This window comes from Canis aureus, chromosome 17 (assembly GCF_053574225.1).
Source record: "Canis aureus isolate CA01 chromosome 17, VMU_Caureus_v.1.0, whole genome shotgun sequence".
Classification (NCBI taxonomy): Eukaryota; Metazoa; Chordata; class Mammalia; order Carnivora; family Canidae; genus Canis; species Canis aureus.
In genome coordinates, this window is record NC_135627.1 from 21,959,713 (window position 1) to 21,978,603 (window position 18,891).

At 35.1% G+C, this 18,891-nt stretch overlaps 1 pseudogene; it reads left to right on the plus strand.

Moving 5' to 3' along the window:
• Positions 1 to 18,461, plus strand: part of LOC144287618 (SWI/SNF-related matrix-associated actin-dependent regulator of chromatin subfamily E member 1-like) — a 42,485-nt pseudogene extending 24,024 nt beyond the window's left edge.
• Positions 18,462 to 18,891: the final 430 nt, after the last annotated feature.

Below are 18,891 nucleotides of genomic sequence, written 5' to 3' on the forward strand. Positions count from 1 at the left end.
ATTTTGCAATTCCTATATGAAATCACTGGTTCATGTAAAAATAATCTATATCCTAAAATCATTAGTCAAGTTTGATGTAAGTTTTTTAATGGAATGTTCAAAGTAACACCAGGACCCAAAAAACTCTACTAGAATTCTCAATGTCATTTGAAAAGAAACTTTAAGAACTAATGGTTTGTACTAAAATTCCATTTTAAAATAGATTCTCCAAAGTTTACACATACACATTGCAAGATTTGGGGGGAATGGTGAATTCTACAAACTGAAAGCCATTGGATCACAGACCTACCTCATCTAATGACTGTTTAGTAAATATATATTTCTCCATCACACTCTTGAAAAGTTGTATCACTTTTGAAAAACCACTTTTTATTATGGTATAATGACTTCTTTTTACCCCCAAGTAGGCCAAATACACTCTATAAGCAGTACCATATCAACATTATGCTTTCAAGTAGTTAAATACCTCAATTTACTCAACAAACAATATGACAAGAAAAAAGACTAAGCATCATAAATATTACAGTGAAAAAGACAAAACCATCTCTTTTTGCACAGCATATCTTTTTAAAATTACTCAGAAAATAATTGTAATATATGTAAATTAAAAACAGAAATATCTAGAAATTACAAAGGTAGCTTAAAAATAATGAAAAAGACAAGTAGTCTTAAATAATAGTGAGTATAATATATAAACAAACACTTCTCCAAAGAAGAAATATAATTTGATAGTAAATAGTCTTAAGATATTTAACTTAATTCATAATCTAGGGCATAGAATTGAAAATAGTATGGAGTTAATGGAGATATGAGTGTTCATCCAATAGATTTTAAAAAGTAAAAATGTGCTTATATCTTATTTAATATTGTTGAGGGAGTTTAAAATGAGCACTTCCATGTACTTGAATAGAATATTAATTAAGGAAATATATTTGAAAAGGCATTTTTAACTATCTATTAAAATTTTTAAATGATCAGATTTTTTGTCTTTGCAGTTCCAACTATTGAAGAATTATGTGTATTTTTGCTTATGTTCATCATGGTAGAAAAATAATATAGTGTTCTTTGGTAGCAAAAAAAATGAGGAAACACCTTCATTGTTTAAAAGTGTCCATGTAGCAGGGGATTATCTAATCTAAATTAGATTTGAGAATAAGATTGTTCAGGATAAAAAAAAAAGGCTTCTTTCTCAAATAAATATTAACTCTACTTTTGTTTTTCAATGTTAAAGATAGATAAAAGGTAAATAGAAATGTAATGCCAATCTCCTTCCATTGAATATTTAATATACAATAACTGATTATAGCCACTTTCACATTCTGAGACATATCTCTACAAAGAGGAGTGTTTTTAATGGGAGTGTATCATAAACCTCTGACTTTGGGTAGACTATATGCTAAAAATAACTATTACTGTTAGATTATATTTAATACTTGTAAAAGGTTGATATTGTGTTTTTAAAAATCTCTTAAGCCACAACTTTAATTTGAATTTTTCAATTATAACAGCTATTAAGTTTAGAAAGTTTACAACTCAAGTCCATTGTTTCTGCTGCATTGTTTGTATAGTTTCCTTTCTCATTCTCCTTTAACAATTAAATTGATTTGTCTGGGTATGCTTTTTCTTTTTCCAAAGACTATCTTAAGGAAATGCCGAGTTATTCCCTATTCATCAATTTAATTGACTTGTTAAATAAAATTCTGAGAAATAGATGTTACAACCAATCACATCTTTATAGCTACTTCCTTTATTATTTTGGATAGAACTTATTTTCACTCCTTTTAAGCCTTTAATATGCTCAGTGGTATAGAAAATGTTTGTTCAAGCTTCTCATAGAAGTCTGCCACTTGTCTGTTACAGACTGATGCTCTGTATGTGGAGGAAAGATACTTTCACATTTTTGTACTCTTGTAGAGACTACATTTTCTTCCACGAACATGGTGAAATGTTTTCCTAGGTTGCTAAGGCATTGCTCATGTTCCGGTCTTTGTTTCTCAAAGGCTAACTTGAGGAGGGCATGTGAGAGCACCATTTTCCCTTCATTTTATTCTTTTGTGGAGAAAATGTGAGAGTTGAAAGGGCAAAGTGAAACTCTTAGATTTGAGAGTCAGAAGATAAATTAAAATCCAAGATGTGTTTATTATAAATATGTGATCCTGGTCAATTTAGCCACTTGTCTGAGCTTCAGTATCCCCATTTATGAATAGGTATAAATTTCCCAATTTACATAGCTGGGCTATTGCCAGTCTAAAACAAACTATTGAAGCTGTTAAGATTTAAACATTCTACTTAAGACTTGAAGATCACATATCCAAATGTACCAATTTGTACTTCCTAGTGAAAATAATGAATAAGGAGCTTAAGACTTTTTTCATATCAGTTTCTTAATCTTTAAGATGTTATAATAGTACCTACTGTACAGGCTACTGAAGGATCAATCAACTAATAAATGCAAATTAATAGTAATAGTATTTCCCCATAATGTATGCTCAATAAACGTTAGCACTTTTGCTTATCAAACAAATATTTATAAGATACCTTATAAATGTAATGCAGTGAACTAGGTTCTGTTTGGAGGGGAGTGAGTGACGTAAGATTTCCCTTTATATATTTGTAAAAGAGGTAAAATTATAAATGACTTCAGTCACACTGCATAAAATTTAAATACATGGTCTCAATAATTAAACTGTGTAGGTTGGCATTGTTTAAAAACTCTGGGTTTTTAAAGATTGGTTTTCCAATCTTTAAAATTATATTAACAATAACCTATGTGATAGGGTTGTTTTGAGAATTAAGTTACTATTTGTAAAGCACTTAAAATACTGTTTGGCACACTTTAAGTGTAAAATAGTTGATAAATTAAAAAATAAAATGCATGGTAGGAAATAATATAGGCGATTTGTTTACAAAGATGCAGCTGGATGACTTAGGGAAGTCATGTAAAATTTCATAGAGGAGGTTACTTTGACGTAGGCTTTAAGTGTTAGGGAAGAAGAGCTGAGCGAATGGAGTATTAAAAGAGGGAGTGCCATGTGCAAAAGAAAGTGAAAAGGTACAGATCTGGAAATCTGAGAGTTTCCAAAAGGAACAATACATCTTTTCTTTGGCTGGAGTGACCCATTTTAAAAGGAAAGAGTGGAAAAGAAAAGATTGAAAAGGTAGGTTAGAAAAGAGATCCTAGAAGTTGTTGAATGCCTTTATTTTTCTGGCTCTGGGGAGCAGAAGATAAGTAATTTGGCATCACAGTACAAGATAAAGGCATAAAGGTTTTAGGAGGAAGACCAATTTTGTGGCATTGCGGCAAACTAGGGGAAAGAAGGATGAAAAGGACAACACAGAAGGTAGAAGGGGAGGAGGGCGGGGGGTGGGAGTGAATGGGTGACGGGCACTGGGGGTTATTCTGTATGTTGGTAAATTGAACACCAATAAAAAATAAATTTAAAAAAATACCAGAGGAAGTGGGGGGGGGGACGGGGAATCGGAGGATGGGGATGACGGAGGGCACCTGTGACGAGTACCAGGCATTGTAGCCAACAGTTGAATCACTATGTGGTACACCTGAAACTATATTATACTGTGTTAACAAACAGGAATTCAATTAAAACTATAAAATAACAAAAAAAAGTAAATGTAAAATACTGCAAATATGAAACCATAAGAATGTTTTAGGTGATAAAGGAAAGAGAGAATTCAAAGATAATTCTAGTATTTTTAGACTATAGATGGGATAGAGTTCTATTACCATAGGAGCAGTAGGTTAATGGCTAATATTTCAGATTTGACTCCATGGTATTATTTTTCTATTTTTTAAAAATTAGTTCTCTATAAATCTTAATAAAAGAATATTCGCAATTGCAACACACCTACTCATTGGGAGAAAATGCACACACCTACAGACACACCACCACAGACACTATCATTATAATCATTGGTTTCTAAAAGAACACGAAAATGCTTTTTAAAAAGGATTTAACTTTCTAAATCAGTAAAAAATAGCATTCTAAATAATAAAGAAAAGATATTTTTTCTTTTCCTCTTTTTTCCTCCATCTTTCCCTTTACCATACTAAGCAATTCAATCTTAAATCTATGAAATGGCACACAGTGTTGAAGGCCCATGGACTAGTGGGTCTGAGTTGGAGAGGCAGAGAAGGCTAGAGTGGGTTTCCAGAGCTGGATGTTAGAACTTGACCAAGAGAAGAGATCATAGACTCTTTCTGAAAATGTTAAAGAGGCTCTTCTTCTGGCCAAATAAATATTAATTAATTTTAACTCATTGAATAAAATAATAATCATAAGCCCGTATTAAAACAAATAAAGAGAATAAATCAAAAGTTCGATGAGGAGCTTAGCTATTTATATTGTTTCAATGTACCTGTCTACAAAATATTTGTCAATTGTAAAACTTAAAAAAAAAGAGTAACTCTACAATGGCGAGCCCTGTTGAATATATTTTCACTAACCAGTCAAACTGATCATCATCAGTCTTAGGAAAAAAATAAAGATCACATGACACTTAATAAGGCACGAAGAAAATGCAGCACATCTTCTGTGATATTCCTGGAAAAAATAATCATGAGGAAGCATCAAACAAACTCAGATGGAGAAACAGTCTACAAAATAATTGCTTTATACTTCAGCAGATTTAAGATCAGGAAACTCAAGGAAACATCGAGAACTATTCTAGTTTGAAGGAAACTGAAGAGTCATGACAAGTGAATGCCATGAATGATTCTGAATCTGATCAATTTGCTGCAAAAAATAATATAAGGGTAACTGACAAAATTTGAGTGGGATTTAAGGATGAAATGGATATGGTATATCAATATTAATTTTCCGATTGTGACTTTGTACTGTAGTTTTGTCACAGCCATGTACATAATTACAGGAGATATATTAAAGAATTTGGAGTTGATAAGGCATCAACCTAGCAATATATTCTCAACATTTTAAGAAAAAATCTTTGTAGTGGCTGCGTATGGTTGGAGAGAAATGCAAGAATGAGCCCTGTGCTAAAAATAAATAAATAAATAAATAAATAAATAAATAAATAAATAAATAAACAAACAAACAAACAAATAAATAAAATCTTTGTGTTGGGATCCCTGGGTGGCGCAGCGGTTTGGCGCCTGCCTTTGGCCCAGGGCGAGATCCTGGAGACCCAGGATCGAATCCCACGGGGGTCCCGGTGCATGGAGCCTGCTTCTCCCTCTGCCTATGTCTCTGCCTCTCTCTCTCTCTCTCTCTCTCTCTCTGTGACTATCATAAATAAATAAAAAAATTAAAAAAAAATAAAATCTTTGTGTTTTTCTATAATTTTGAAATTGTTCAAAAATCAACCACTAAAAATGAATAATATTTCCACATATTACCTTAATAGAAGGTGTTGTATAATTACTTTACCTTTTTAAAATTCTTTATTACCGATTTAGAATATCTTTTCATTCATTGTCAAATATGTGCATATATATTTCCATTTTACTGATGACTATATATATTTTATGGTAATTGATTTTTTAAAGATTTTGTTTATTCATGAGAGACACAGAGAGAGAGAGAGAGAGAGAGAGGCAGAGACACAGGCAGAGGGAGAAGCAGGCTCCATGCAGGGAGCCTGAGGTGGGACTCGATTCCAGGTCTCCAGGATCATGCCCTGAGGCAAAGGCAGGTGCTAAACCGCTGAGCCACCCAGGCGTCCCAGTAATTGACTCTTATACATAGTTCAGTGTAAAGATATTTAATGTTTCTATGAATATAGCCAAGTAGATATTTTCAAAAATACTTCCAAATTAAGGGTGTTATTAAGTCCTAAATTTTCTATGATTCATTGGAGAGGGGTAATATAATTCCTTAAGGAGGGGAATATATACTCAAAGAGGAAAATGATAATAGCTTATATATGCAACCAAATTATACCTTTATTTTGTATATCTGTGGAATCATGGGATCACCAATTTAAGAGGACCTCAAGGAGTCTTTAATACTGTGGCTATTAAGCTTAAATAACCGTGCACTACTTTACTCAGGATAAATCTTTATGGAACCCCCATACCTAAAAGAGTCAGTATCAATCTGTCCTGCTTAAAACATAAATGTAGGCCCCAAAACATTGTCTTCTTGGCCCTTCCTTTATTCCCTCAGAGGACCCTTAGTAACCAGAAAAAAATCTCTAGCAATTCATGAACTACAATTTGAAAACCATTTTCTATACCATTTCATATTTAATGTATGAATCATGTTTAAGCATATCCAGGACATAATTATATATTTCCCAGCTTTATTTTTTATAGTTCCAGTAAAAAGAACTCACTAATTCCTAAGACAGTCTATTCCCATTTAAACAGTACAAATATCTGTCACTTAAAAGACAAAAATAACTAGAGAAGCCACTTTCATGATAAAAATATCCATGTTATTTTCTATTATCTACAATAAGAGGAGTAACAAGAGCCAAAAAAGAGACACAGCACAAAATGAGCCAAGTCTAAGGTCAATTATAAATCCTATTTTTAATTCCAAATGCATTTTAAAGATTTTATTTATTTATTTGAAAGAGAGAGAGACAGAGACAGAGCACTAGCAGGGGGAAGGACAGAGGAAGAGGGAGAAGCAGACTCCTCACTGAGCAGGGAACCTGACCACATGGGACTCCATCCCAAGACCCCTGAAATTATGACCTGAGCAGAGGAAGACACTTAATTGACTGAGCTACCCAGGGACCCTAAATGCATTTTCTATGAATTGTAATTTATGGCTAAAATTTTAAAATATGTACATATTATAAAATACGATATATATTCTTAAATAACTACAGTTCATTAAAGTTCTAAATAATGCTAGCAAATAGTTTTATTAACAGTCAACTTGTTCATATTGTATATTCTATAAACTTTTGTTTAATTTTTTAACAATGGGAATGTTAATTATCTGCCTTTATTGCATATTGACTTAGTTCCTAATCTACGTGATTAGGATACACAACAGAGGATACAGCAGAGTCCCTGACAGCATGTAGATTAAATCCAGGAAGTGAGGAACTACTTAAAGCAGATATATTACTAAACACATAGTATGGGAACACCTGGGTGGCTTGGTGGTTGAGTGTCTGCCTTTGGCTAAGGGCCTGATCCCGGATTCCTGGAATCAAGTCCAACATCGGTTTCCCTGCAGAGAGCCTGCTTCTCCCTCTACCTGTGTCTCTGCTCCTTTCTCTGTGTCTCTCATGAATTAAAAAATAATAATAATATGAATTATAATTTAATAATGTTAATGATAGATATATACAGATTTAGTTATTTTCAATCTTTTTATTTCTTCATTATAATGATATCTCAATATGGGTTTTAATAATAGATATATTATATCTTTAATACTAAACTTTGTTACATATGGTATCTCTAGGAAGATACCACTATAAATAAACATCTATATTTGCTTTGTCATGGTTACCATTAATATTTATTCTTAATAATTTTAGCAGAAGATTAATACCCTCCTTCAGCATGTTGATTAAATATGTTATGGTAAATTCCAAAACAATTCATCCCATTTTTGGACCTACATATCCTAATAACCCATGCAGACCATTGAAACACAAGAGAAAATAAGTAGCATATAATATATATTCCAAATCATATTTTATTTTGGAGTTCATTAACTTGAAAGATATTATGTCTAGAAACATGTGAGCTCTTTGTTACAGATAATTTATTCATATAATTTAGCTGATTCAAAGTGCAATATGGTAAGTTTCCCTTGATACTAAAAATTTTAATGATCAAATATGAGAATGGGAGAAGAAAGGTATTTTATTCTTAAAATAACTATTATATTAAAGTCTCCCAAAAGACCTTTTAAAAGAAAAAGCAATTAACAAATGAATTGACCTAATTTTATAAGCCATCTAGACTACATCTCTTTTCCTTTGTTAATATCTACTAAGTCGTACTCTTATCTTCATACTCTTAGCGTAAGCTGGTTCTCCATTTTTTGTTCTGAAGTGTCTTTAATTCTCAAAGTTTTATACTATACATAGTTATATTTAATATTTATAAAACATATATCATATATAATTCATATATAATTCTGATACATATATGTCAGAAACTCTGATATATGTCAAAAACATATGTTACCCAGGGCAATTTACAGGTTTAATGCAATCCCTATCAAAATACCATGGACTTTCTTCAGAGAGTTAGAACAAATTATCTTAAGATTTCTGTGGAATCAGTAAAGACCCCGAATAGCCAGGGGAATTTTAAAAAAGAAAACCATAGCTGGGGGCATCACAATGCCAGATTTCAGGTTGTACTACAAAGCTGTGGTCATCAAGACAGTGTGGTACTGGCACAAAAACAGACACATAGATCAATGGAACAGAATAGAGAATTCAGAAGTGGACCCTCAACTTTATAGTCAACTAATATTTGATAAAGGAGGAAAGACTATCCATTGGAAGAAAGACAGTCTCTTCAATAAATGGTTCTGGGAAAATTGGACATCCACATGCAGAAGAATGAAACCAGACCACTCTCTTGCACCATACACAAAGATAAACTCAAAATGGATGAAAGATCTAAATGTGAGACAAGATTCCATCAAAATCCTAGAGGAGAACACAGGCAACGCCCTTTTTGAACTCGGCCACAGTAACTTCTTGCAAGATACATCCACGAAGGCAAAAGAAACAAAAGCAAAAATGAACTATTGGGACTTCATCAAGATAAGAAGCTTTTGTACAGCAAAGGATACAGTCAACAAAACTAAAAGACAACCTACAGAATGGGAGAAGATATTTGCAAATGACGTATCAGATAAAGGGCTAGTTTCCAAGATCTATAAAGAACTTATTAAACCCAACAGCAAAGAAACAAACAATCCAATCATGAAATGGGCAAAAGACATGAACAGAAATCTCACAGATGGAGACATAGACATGGCCAACACGCATATGAGAAAATGCTCTGCACCACTTGCCATCAGGGAAATACAAATCAAAACCACAATGAGATACCACCTCGCACCAGTGAGAATGGGGCAAATTAACAAGGCAGGAAACAACAAATGTTGGAGAGGATGCGGAGAAAAGGGAACCCTCTTGCACTGTTGGTGGGAATGTGAACTGGTGCAGCCACTCTGGAAAACCGTGTGGAGGTTCCTCAAAGAGTTAAAAATAGACCTGCCCTACGACCCAGCTATTACACTGCTGGGGATTTACCCCAAAGATACAGATGCAATGAAACCCCGGGACACCTGCACCCCGATGTTTCTAGCAGCAATGTCCACAATAGCCAAACTGTGGAAGGAGCCTCGGTGTCCATCGAAAGATGAATGGATAAAGAAGATGTGGTTTATGTATACAATGGAATATTACTCAGCCATTAGAAATGACAAATACCCACTATTTGCTTTGACGTGGATGGAAATGGAGGGTATTATGCTGAGTGAAATAAGTCAATCAGAGAAGGACAAACATTATATGTTCTCATTCATTTGGGGAATATAAATAATAGTGAAAGGGAATAGAGGGGAAGGGAGAAGAAATGGGTAGGAAATATCAGAAAGGGAGACAGAACATGGAAGACTCCTAACTCTGGGAAAGAACTAGGGGTGGTGAAAGGGGAGGAGGGCGGGGGGTGGGGGTGACTGGGTGGCAGGCACTGAGGGGGGCACTTGACGGGATGAACACTGGGTGTTATTCTGTATGTTGGCAAATTGAACACCAATAAAAAATAAATTTATTATTTAAAAAACATATTTATATACATGTATATATATCTGATATATATGTGTCAGAAATAAATTCAGTTTTTAACCCTTCTTTTTGAAACCTGGAAAAAAAAACCTGGGAAAGTTCATTCTTGCTCAATAAAAAACATTATACAAGTTAATAAAATAACTGTAAATACATAATCATTTTTCACAAATGTTTACTAGATATTTCTGCATTTAACTCCTTCGTCAATTATAGCTTATCTTCAAGGATCACTGAGTATGTCTATACCTAGAAATGTTACTTTAGAACTGTTGATAGATTTTACAAACAAAACTTAAAATATATATGAAGAAGAAAGACATATTTAATACCACTTCTACTCAGTAAGAAAATTTGATTTTCTAGTTTTTTTTTTATTTTCTAGTTTTTAGGAGAGAAGTTATGTTATTCAAAATCCCAGCCTATAATAAAAATGACTTATTGTACTATTGAGTATTAAAAACATAACAGCATCTGTATTTAAAATGATAATAAGCCTCATATTTATATATATTAGTCTATTATACGTCAGTGATTCAAGGTTCGAAGCCTGATGTCTAAACTCGGACAAAGCTCAAATGTGTGTTCCATTTGTTTGGTAACCATTTATATATTAAAAATATATATATATATGTGAGAGATGAAATGTCATTTTGGAGGAATTAGCCTTGAAATGTTCATAATTATATAGATAAGCACACATGGTTTGAATTGTAATGCTAACTTTAGTCTAATCTACTAGATTAATACCCAATGAAATTGCATTGATTGGTGGAGAGCTTGCATTTAGTAATTTACACTTGCTAAGTAGGCACATACATATTTCTCAGTATTTCTGGGTAGGTCTGGCTGCATCTATAACTCAAACTCTATTTTGATAACGTTGTTATTTTGACACTACTAGTGCAAAAGTGGCCATCAATGCATAATGTGTATCATGCTTTGTAATTTGCTTTCAAAATCAGTCATAATAGTCCTGTTAGACATGATTATTACCCCCATTTTATAGATGTGTAAACTGAGGCTTAGAGAGAAAAATACGCACCCATATTGAAAAATACAAGGTTTTTAGGAAAGCAAGTGAAGATCAGGCCTTTGGAATTAAAATGAAGATTCACAGGATAATTTATATGCCTGGAGGTGGTAATAAAATGACTTACTATAGAGAATGTTCCTAGATGGTTGGTATTGAGAAGATGGAGAGAACAACTTTTGAGACTTTTGTATACACAATAATGGTGGTCATCTTATTAAGTGCTTACAGAAAACCAGCAACATTCCAGGTACTTTACATTTATCATCTCTCTTAACTCCTGCACAAACTTATGAAATAGTCATTATTATCTTTATATTGTAGGTAAGAGACTAAAATCTAGAGAACTTAAGCAATTTTCCCATGCTTCAAACAGTGAATGTGTAAGGTTTCAATCTCATCCCTGACAGGCTCTGTAACATGAGAACATGAATTCAAATCAACTCATGCTCTGAAACTACAGAAGATCCAGCCATTAAAGCTCAGGCTTAATTTTAGATACATTCAATTAGGGTCAGAATGAAGACTACATACCACACTGAAGAGCCTGGGAAAATGTTTTAATTTTGTCCTTTGTCTTAATTTTAGTTTACTTAAGTTGTAATAAGTACTGTTTTCTGAAATATTTTATATATATATAAATGAACAAAGTTATAGGAAAAGGGATCATAGAGACATTGAATTGAGAATAAATAAGAGGATTTAAAAATAATATTGAATGCAATTATAAATAAAATGTTAAGAGGAGGCATAAACTGGGAGAAAGAGTTGAGTACAACATCAGACTGAACAAAACTGCCTTCCTCAGCAAGTCAGGCTGAAGGGAGAAAGAGCCCCAGGCCTAGTTCACCCTCCAGGTCTCTTGCAGCCTCTGATTTCTTCCAGTTGGCCTTTTTATATCTTCAACTTCCATCCTGAGAGATACATTGCCAAAGATGAAGGTTTCTACAACTTGGATGATAAAGCCAATGTGGTAGAAACACCAAAAATAACTAGAACTGCCTAAAGAGAGCTTCAATTAACACATAAAATTATTATTTGTTTTATACTTATGTATATACTTACTGCAATTTCTAAGTTTGAAATTTAGGTGGGGTAAGAAAAGGCAAAATGTTCCCTACAGAACATTTTGAAGGTAATGATCTGGAAATAATCTTGGAAATAATCTGCCAGAGTCAAAACTAATTGAAAAGTATTTTGTTGGGGCACCTGTGTGGCTCAGTTGTTTGAGCATCCAACTCTTGATCTCAGCTTAGGTCTGGATCTCAAGTTCCTGAGTTTAAATCCCAATTTGGGCTCCATGATGGATGTGGAGCTTACTTAAAAAATAAATAAATAAATAAATAAATAAATAAATAAATAAATAAATGTAATTTGTTCAGTCGGCCAACACATGATAACCCCCACTACCCTATCTCCCTTGCCAGGCACAAAACATAACAATCAAGGCCCTCTTGATATTATAATGCATATTGAATCATTAGAACTAAACTACCAATGTCCATGTGGGTACGAGGGAGACTGTAGAAAAAAAATGCCTTATGATCTTTTACAGATGGTCAAAAGTATACTTTGTAAAAATGCTCATTTGTTGTCCCTATGTTAATGAGAATCCAAAGAATCAAAGATCAGGACAGTATTTTTAATTTATTCCCATATTTTTTTAAAGAAGGATTGAATTACAAAATTTGATGGTATTATGGGTTACTTAGAGCCCCCTCCACCAAAAACAAAATATATGTTGAAGTTTTAACTCTCAATACCTTAGAAAATGTCCTTATTTGGAAATAGAATGTTGTGGGTGCAATTAGTTAAGGAGGGATCTATAGGGTGAGCCCTAATTATGATTGTTATCCTTATAAGAGATGGAAACCTGTGCAAAAACACACATACAGAACACCTTTTGTATATGAAGAGAGCCATCTACAAGCCAAGGAGAAAGGCCTAGAACATAAACACCTTTTGCATATCAAGAGAACCATCTACAAGCCAAGGAGAAAGGACTAGAACATATCCTTCCTTTATGCCCCTCAGAAGGAACCAATCCTTTCAACACCTTAGAATTGTGACACAATAAATTTCTAGTGTTTAAGCCACCCAATTTGTGGTACTTTGTCAAGACAAACTAATACATATGGCATTATGGGGATCCCTGGGTGGCGCAGTGGTTTGGCGCCTGCCTTTGGCCCAGGGCGCGATCCTGGAGACCCGGGATCGAATCCCACGTCGGGCTTCCGGTGCATGGAGCCTGCTTCTCCCTCTGCCTGTGTCTCTGCCTCTCTCTCTCCGTGAGACTATCATAAATAAATAAAAATTAAAAAAATACATATGGCATTATGTCAAAACTAATTTGAAAATAAAAAAACTCTGGTATTGGCCTAGTTTAATTGGGAAGCACACAGAATTAATCATTAGGAGACTGATCTAGTTAGAATTAGTCTTCACTAATTTGCTATAAGCATGCTTTCAAAATGTTTCACAATAACTAATTTTTATTGAAAATATTAAACTAATTAGTTCACTTTAAAATGTTTCAGAAAGGATGTCATCATAGATATATAGTGTTGTATAAATGTTGGTAATGGAATTTATTAAACATCATCAAAATTTCTCCGTTAGAATAATCATTGGAATAGAAAAATATGGCACAGTTATTTTTTTTAAGATTTTATTTATTTAGTCATAGACACAGAGAGAGAGAGAGTCCACACAGGGAGCCTGATGTGGGACTCAATCCCGGGTCTCCAGGATCACACCCCAGGCTGCAGGCAGCGCCAAACCACTCTGCCACCGGGGCTGCCCTGGCACAGTTATTTTTAGAAAAAAGATATTTTTAAAACTTCTTCCTTGGATTTGCCTGACCAAAACATCTCCTTCCAATTTGGAAGGTGATGAAATTTAGCTCTTAGATTCTAGAATCCAAAATATAACAATTTAAATGGTAGTTTTGAATTAAAATCACCACCTTTTATTTCTTTTTATTAGTGCTCAATTGTCAAACAGCACCGATTTAGGATAACACCTCCTTGTCTGAAATACTAGGAGCTACAATTGAAAATCTACTGTGCAATATTTTCTTCATGTAAAACAATTTACCCACTTTTGCAATGTATTTGATTATATATTTTCCTTCTTAACTCAACCTGAACTCTTCAAAAGCTAAGTACCTATGACAGTGTCTACAGTATACTCATGATTCAGTGTTTAATAAAGGAAAAATGGGAAAGCCTGAAAGATTGGACAGAGATGAAAAGGAAGAAATCAGTAAAAGAAAAACTATGTAATTTCTAAGGGATGATTGATTCATGTCTAATTAACTTTTCCTCTATCTTAGTCTGAATTATAATTTTCAGTTATCAGTAATCTTCCTGGTGAACACACTCTAATCCAAAACACTGTGTGATATGTTTCTTCCTGAAAATGAGGGAAGATAGAACAGCAGCTGGTTGACTTTTGCAAGGGCACATCCACTGTATGGAACCCATACCCTATATATGAGAGGGAGAGAAAAGGAGAAGGAAAGATGGGGTAAAGGGGATAAGGAGGGGGCATGTGTAATACATCTTTAGACCTTATACAAAAATTATTTTATTATATTTGCTCAATTCAGGGTAGACTTCTATGCTACCATCCGATTCTTATTTGTATAATTCCTCCATTTTTGTGTATATGGCTTAGGAAAGAGAGGCCTTGGAAAGAGTTAAATAATGTCGTACTCCTTCAAGTAAATCTCAATAAATGTTGTTTATTCACTACTCACTAAGATTAATTTTCAAATTACACAGTTTATAACCATAGTGTCTCTTCCAAAATAACTGATGCAAAATCAAAAATAGGTTATTGAAGTTACTAAGTATATTTCCAAAAATCACAGTTCTGAAGCAATGTTGAAATTCTAATATTAATTTCCTGACTCATCTTTATTCCATGTTTATAATTTACCTATGGGAAAATACAAGTCTTTTATGCTTAAAAGATTGTTAATGAAGGAGATTTTACTTTACACAGAATTCACTTAAAATGGTTTCAGCCTAGTTCTTTTGACAAGGCACAAAATTATATTTAGGATTAAGAGTAGAGTTTCTGTAACTGAACTACTTGTATTTTAAGTTTCATTCAATACTGATTTTATAAATATCTAATTATGTGATTCTAGCCATGTGGTTTAAGGCCTAAGTCTCAGATTTTAACAAGTAGCAGTACGTATCATATAGAGTTATATAAATATCAAATAAGGTAATATCTTTAACATTCCTAGCTTAATGCTAAAGTACCATAAAATAGTTACTGTAATTATTTAGAGATATATTCACATGAGCCTACTACCAAAAGTAAAAATGCATGTGCTATGCTTCTTACAGTTTTTTGTATTAAATACACAGTTAAGTTCCACTTTGAGCAAACATTTGCGATACAGGAGTGGCAAAAACGAATTAGCAAAGTCCTCAACATACTGGAGTAGGAGTTAGCAAAAGAGAATCCATTTGCCCAGTTTAACTATTAGGTAATAAACTATAGCAATGATCCTTATTTTCCCGATTAACCCCGTATTCAGCTCTTAAGATGTCCTGCCACAGGCTAGCCCAAAAAAACTTGAGTCTGTAGAAAGGGAGTGAGGGTGTGGTTTTCAGTGCTAGGGTTTTGTCACTGTTTCTTACTGCCAAAGAGTACATGTTTTCTAGACCTGGTCCTGCCCAGTAAAGAAGATGGACCATGTTCGCTGCAGCTCACTCTAAGTCAGGACTAGCTTGGTTATTTTTCACCACCTTCCCCCATGTTCAGCTATTACCTGGCAAATATTAGTGAGCCTCAGAAGAGTTCCAGCCTTAGAACAGGCTAAGATCCCCACAAGAATCAGCAAGCCCTCTTCACCAGCTCCGAGTACACTACCCACCCTGTGAACCTCCTCTGGTGTACTGGGGGGGGGAGTCTTCTTTCCCAAAGAACATGAGACATGGCACCCTTTCTCCACACAAAGTGTTACTATAATGCTGGATCAATTCAAGGCAATCCTTCTTGATTTTGTCCAAGTCCTAGAACTTCATACACGCTCTATGCAATGCCTTCATAAAGCTGAGACACCAAAATAAGTAATGTTTGATAATCTACATGATCTGCTCCAGGTTATTTTCAACAAGACTACTCTGTAGCAGCTGGTGGCCTTTCTCATTAAAAAAAAAAAAAAGTGTTAACAGTTATCTTGTTTCATAATTAACCAGATGATTATAATGCAAAGATGTGTGCTGTGAATGAAATAGGTATGGGGTGCTAGGGAGCACTCATGAGGACAACAAATTTGAATTAGCATAGTGGGCTCTAGAGAGGAAAGGGGAGTGCGAAGAAGAGCTTTCTTTTAAAGCAGGCTTGAGAGATCAATGTTGGAGTAACTGTGATCAGCAGATCAGCAGGAGAGTAGCTTTCAACCATGAGAACTTGAAAATCATTCATGTTGGTGAGGGAAAAGGTCAATGGCTTTAAATTTAGACCAATTTGGGTTCAAATTGGTCTTTACCATGTACTATAAAATAAAACTGAGGCATTTCTCATCTCCCTTAAACTTTTGTTTATCTAAAATATTGGAATAAGCATAGGTATTTCATTACAAAGATTAAATTTGTCTTTATTGAAAACCAGGGGAAGCATGAGACAGGTTTCCCTCAGAGTTCTTACAGATTAGCTGGAAAATGATAAGACCAGATAGAGAGATAATATAGGGTAGTGGCTAGTCAATTGACGCTGGAGTCTGTCTTTTGAATTTTTGTTTTTAAGATTTTATTTATTTATTCATGAGAGACACAGAAAGAGAAGCAGAGACATAAGCTGAGGGAGAAGCAGTCTCCCCACAGGGAGTCGGATACCAGACTCGATCCCAGAACCCTGGGACCGACACGACCCAAGCCAAAGGCAGATGCTCAACAACTAAGCCACCCAGATGCCCCCATCTTTCATGGTTTGATTCCTGGTTCCATTACCTGCAAAATTGGCTTTTGACAACTTATTTAACTCATCTGTAAAATGGGGTTATCCATGCTTCTACCTCCTATGGCTATGGATTTAGTGAATTAATCTGTATGAACATTTAGAAAGGACGTCCGAATGTTTTAAACATTCACTTTTAGGAATTCTTTGTACTTCTCAGGAACAAAGAAATTCTGCATTCAGCTGCTCCTGCCTCTTCCTTGGCCAGATCAATCACTTTCCTCTCTATTACATTCTATTATTTATCTTTTCCATTGGTGCTGAAACAGGCTGGAATCTTTTTAACCTAAAAGGCAAAATAAATACATTAATAATAATTTAAAAAATCCTTTTTTTCCTAGGTCAGTTTACTACCCTACTACTACCATGCATTCTTACCTTTCAGGCCCAATTTAAGAAATAACTTCATCATCATAAAAGGGAAACGAGGATGGAGCTGTGGACGCTTTTTCTACCCTCTGTGTCTCAGATTCAGGCTTACAGAACTGTGAACTTAATCTTCTGAAGTGTCAGAAAGACCATCTTATGTTCCACCTCGCACCCTCACTCCTGCAACACCAGTTTTCCCACCACACCAGGGTCTGTGGGATACCATCCATGCAGTTATCTCACCTACAACTACAGTCTGGGAGAGAACCCATGCACCTACAGCCAGGCAATGTATCCTCTGGTATTAAGATCAAAACACCCAAAGCCACCAGATAATACACTGATGCCCTACATGAGGTACAGCAGAAAATTCTGGGACCAAGTAAAAGCTTCCAACTTTGACCTAAACTTGTAGGAGATTGGCCAGATTATTGGTGGCATGTGGCAAGATCTCACTGGTAAAGAAAAACAAGAATATTTAAATGAATACAAAGCAGAAAGGGTAGAGTACAATGAATCTATGAAGACCTCTCATAATTCCCCTGCATACTTTGCTTACAGAAATGCAGAAAGTCATACAGAAGCTGCTTTGGAGGAAGAAGGTTGACAGAGACAGTCTCACACGGAGAAAGGAGAACCGTGCATGAGCATTCAGCTAGCTTAAGATGCAGATGATTATGATACTGGCTTTTTAGTGAAGCATTCAGTGAAGCATCCATTTTCAGAGAGATCATCGCCTCATCAGTGAAATGCCCAGTGAAAGTATGGGACCAGATGTTTGGTCAGTTGTCACAGCACCTAGAATGTGACTGGACCACCAGTCCTTAGTAGCAAAAACTAGAAGCTGAACTTCTTCAAATAGAGGAGCAGCACCCAGAAAAGAAGAGGAAATTCCTGGAAAGGACAGATTCATTTAACAATGAACTCAAAAATATTGTTCAGTCTGAAAATCAAGGTAGATATGGAAGAAAATTGCCCCTGGAATTGCACAGGCAGAGGGACAGGCCTGCAAAAGGCAAGAGGAAAAGGAGGAAGCAGCAGAGCAAGCCGAAGGCAGTCAGAGCAGTGTGGTTCCTGAGGAGGAGCCAGATGCTAGTAAGACTGAGGCCCAGAGACACCAGGAAAGCATCCTGATGAAGTGACGAAAGCCATGAGAGTGATGAGGAAGGCACATCTACTCCTGAAGACAAGGCCAGCGGGCAGGAGGGGGCCGACAGAGTGGTTGAGGAAGAGCCCAGTGATAGTAACACTGTCTCCGAGAGCAATAGCACCACAGTGAGGAGCCACCAGCTGACCCTCACCAGAAGACAAGAAGAAAGAATAAACGTTGCATTATGTATTATTATGTATTATTTTTCAAATGAAAAAAAACAAAAAAACAAAAAGAAAGAAAGGAAATCTCTTCATCATGCTCTCAATCGTCACTCCATTCCATCCTGTCAACTCTCCCCTCTATTTAGAGAGCTCTTCTTTTCCAGATCACTGTTCTTCATAGCACTAGGTCCAGGGAAAATTTTCCAACTTTCACCTTGCCTGATATTTCAGAAGCACTTTGTACTAAGTGAGCATTAAACCACTGCCTCTGAATAAAATAATATTCAAAATAACAACAGTAATAAAAATGACAGCATGGGCAGCCCTGGTGGCTCAGCGGTTTAGCGCCGCCTTCAGCTCAGGGCGGGATCCTGGGGACCAGGGATCAAGTCCCACGTCCGGCTCCCAGCGTGGAGCCTGCTTCTCCCTTTGCCTGTGTC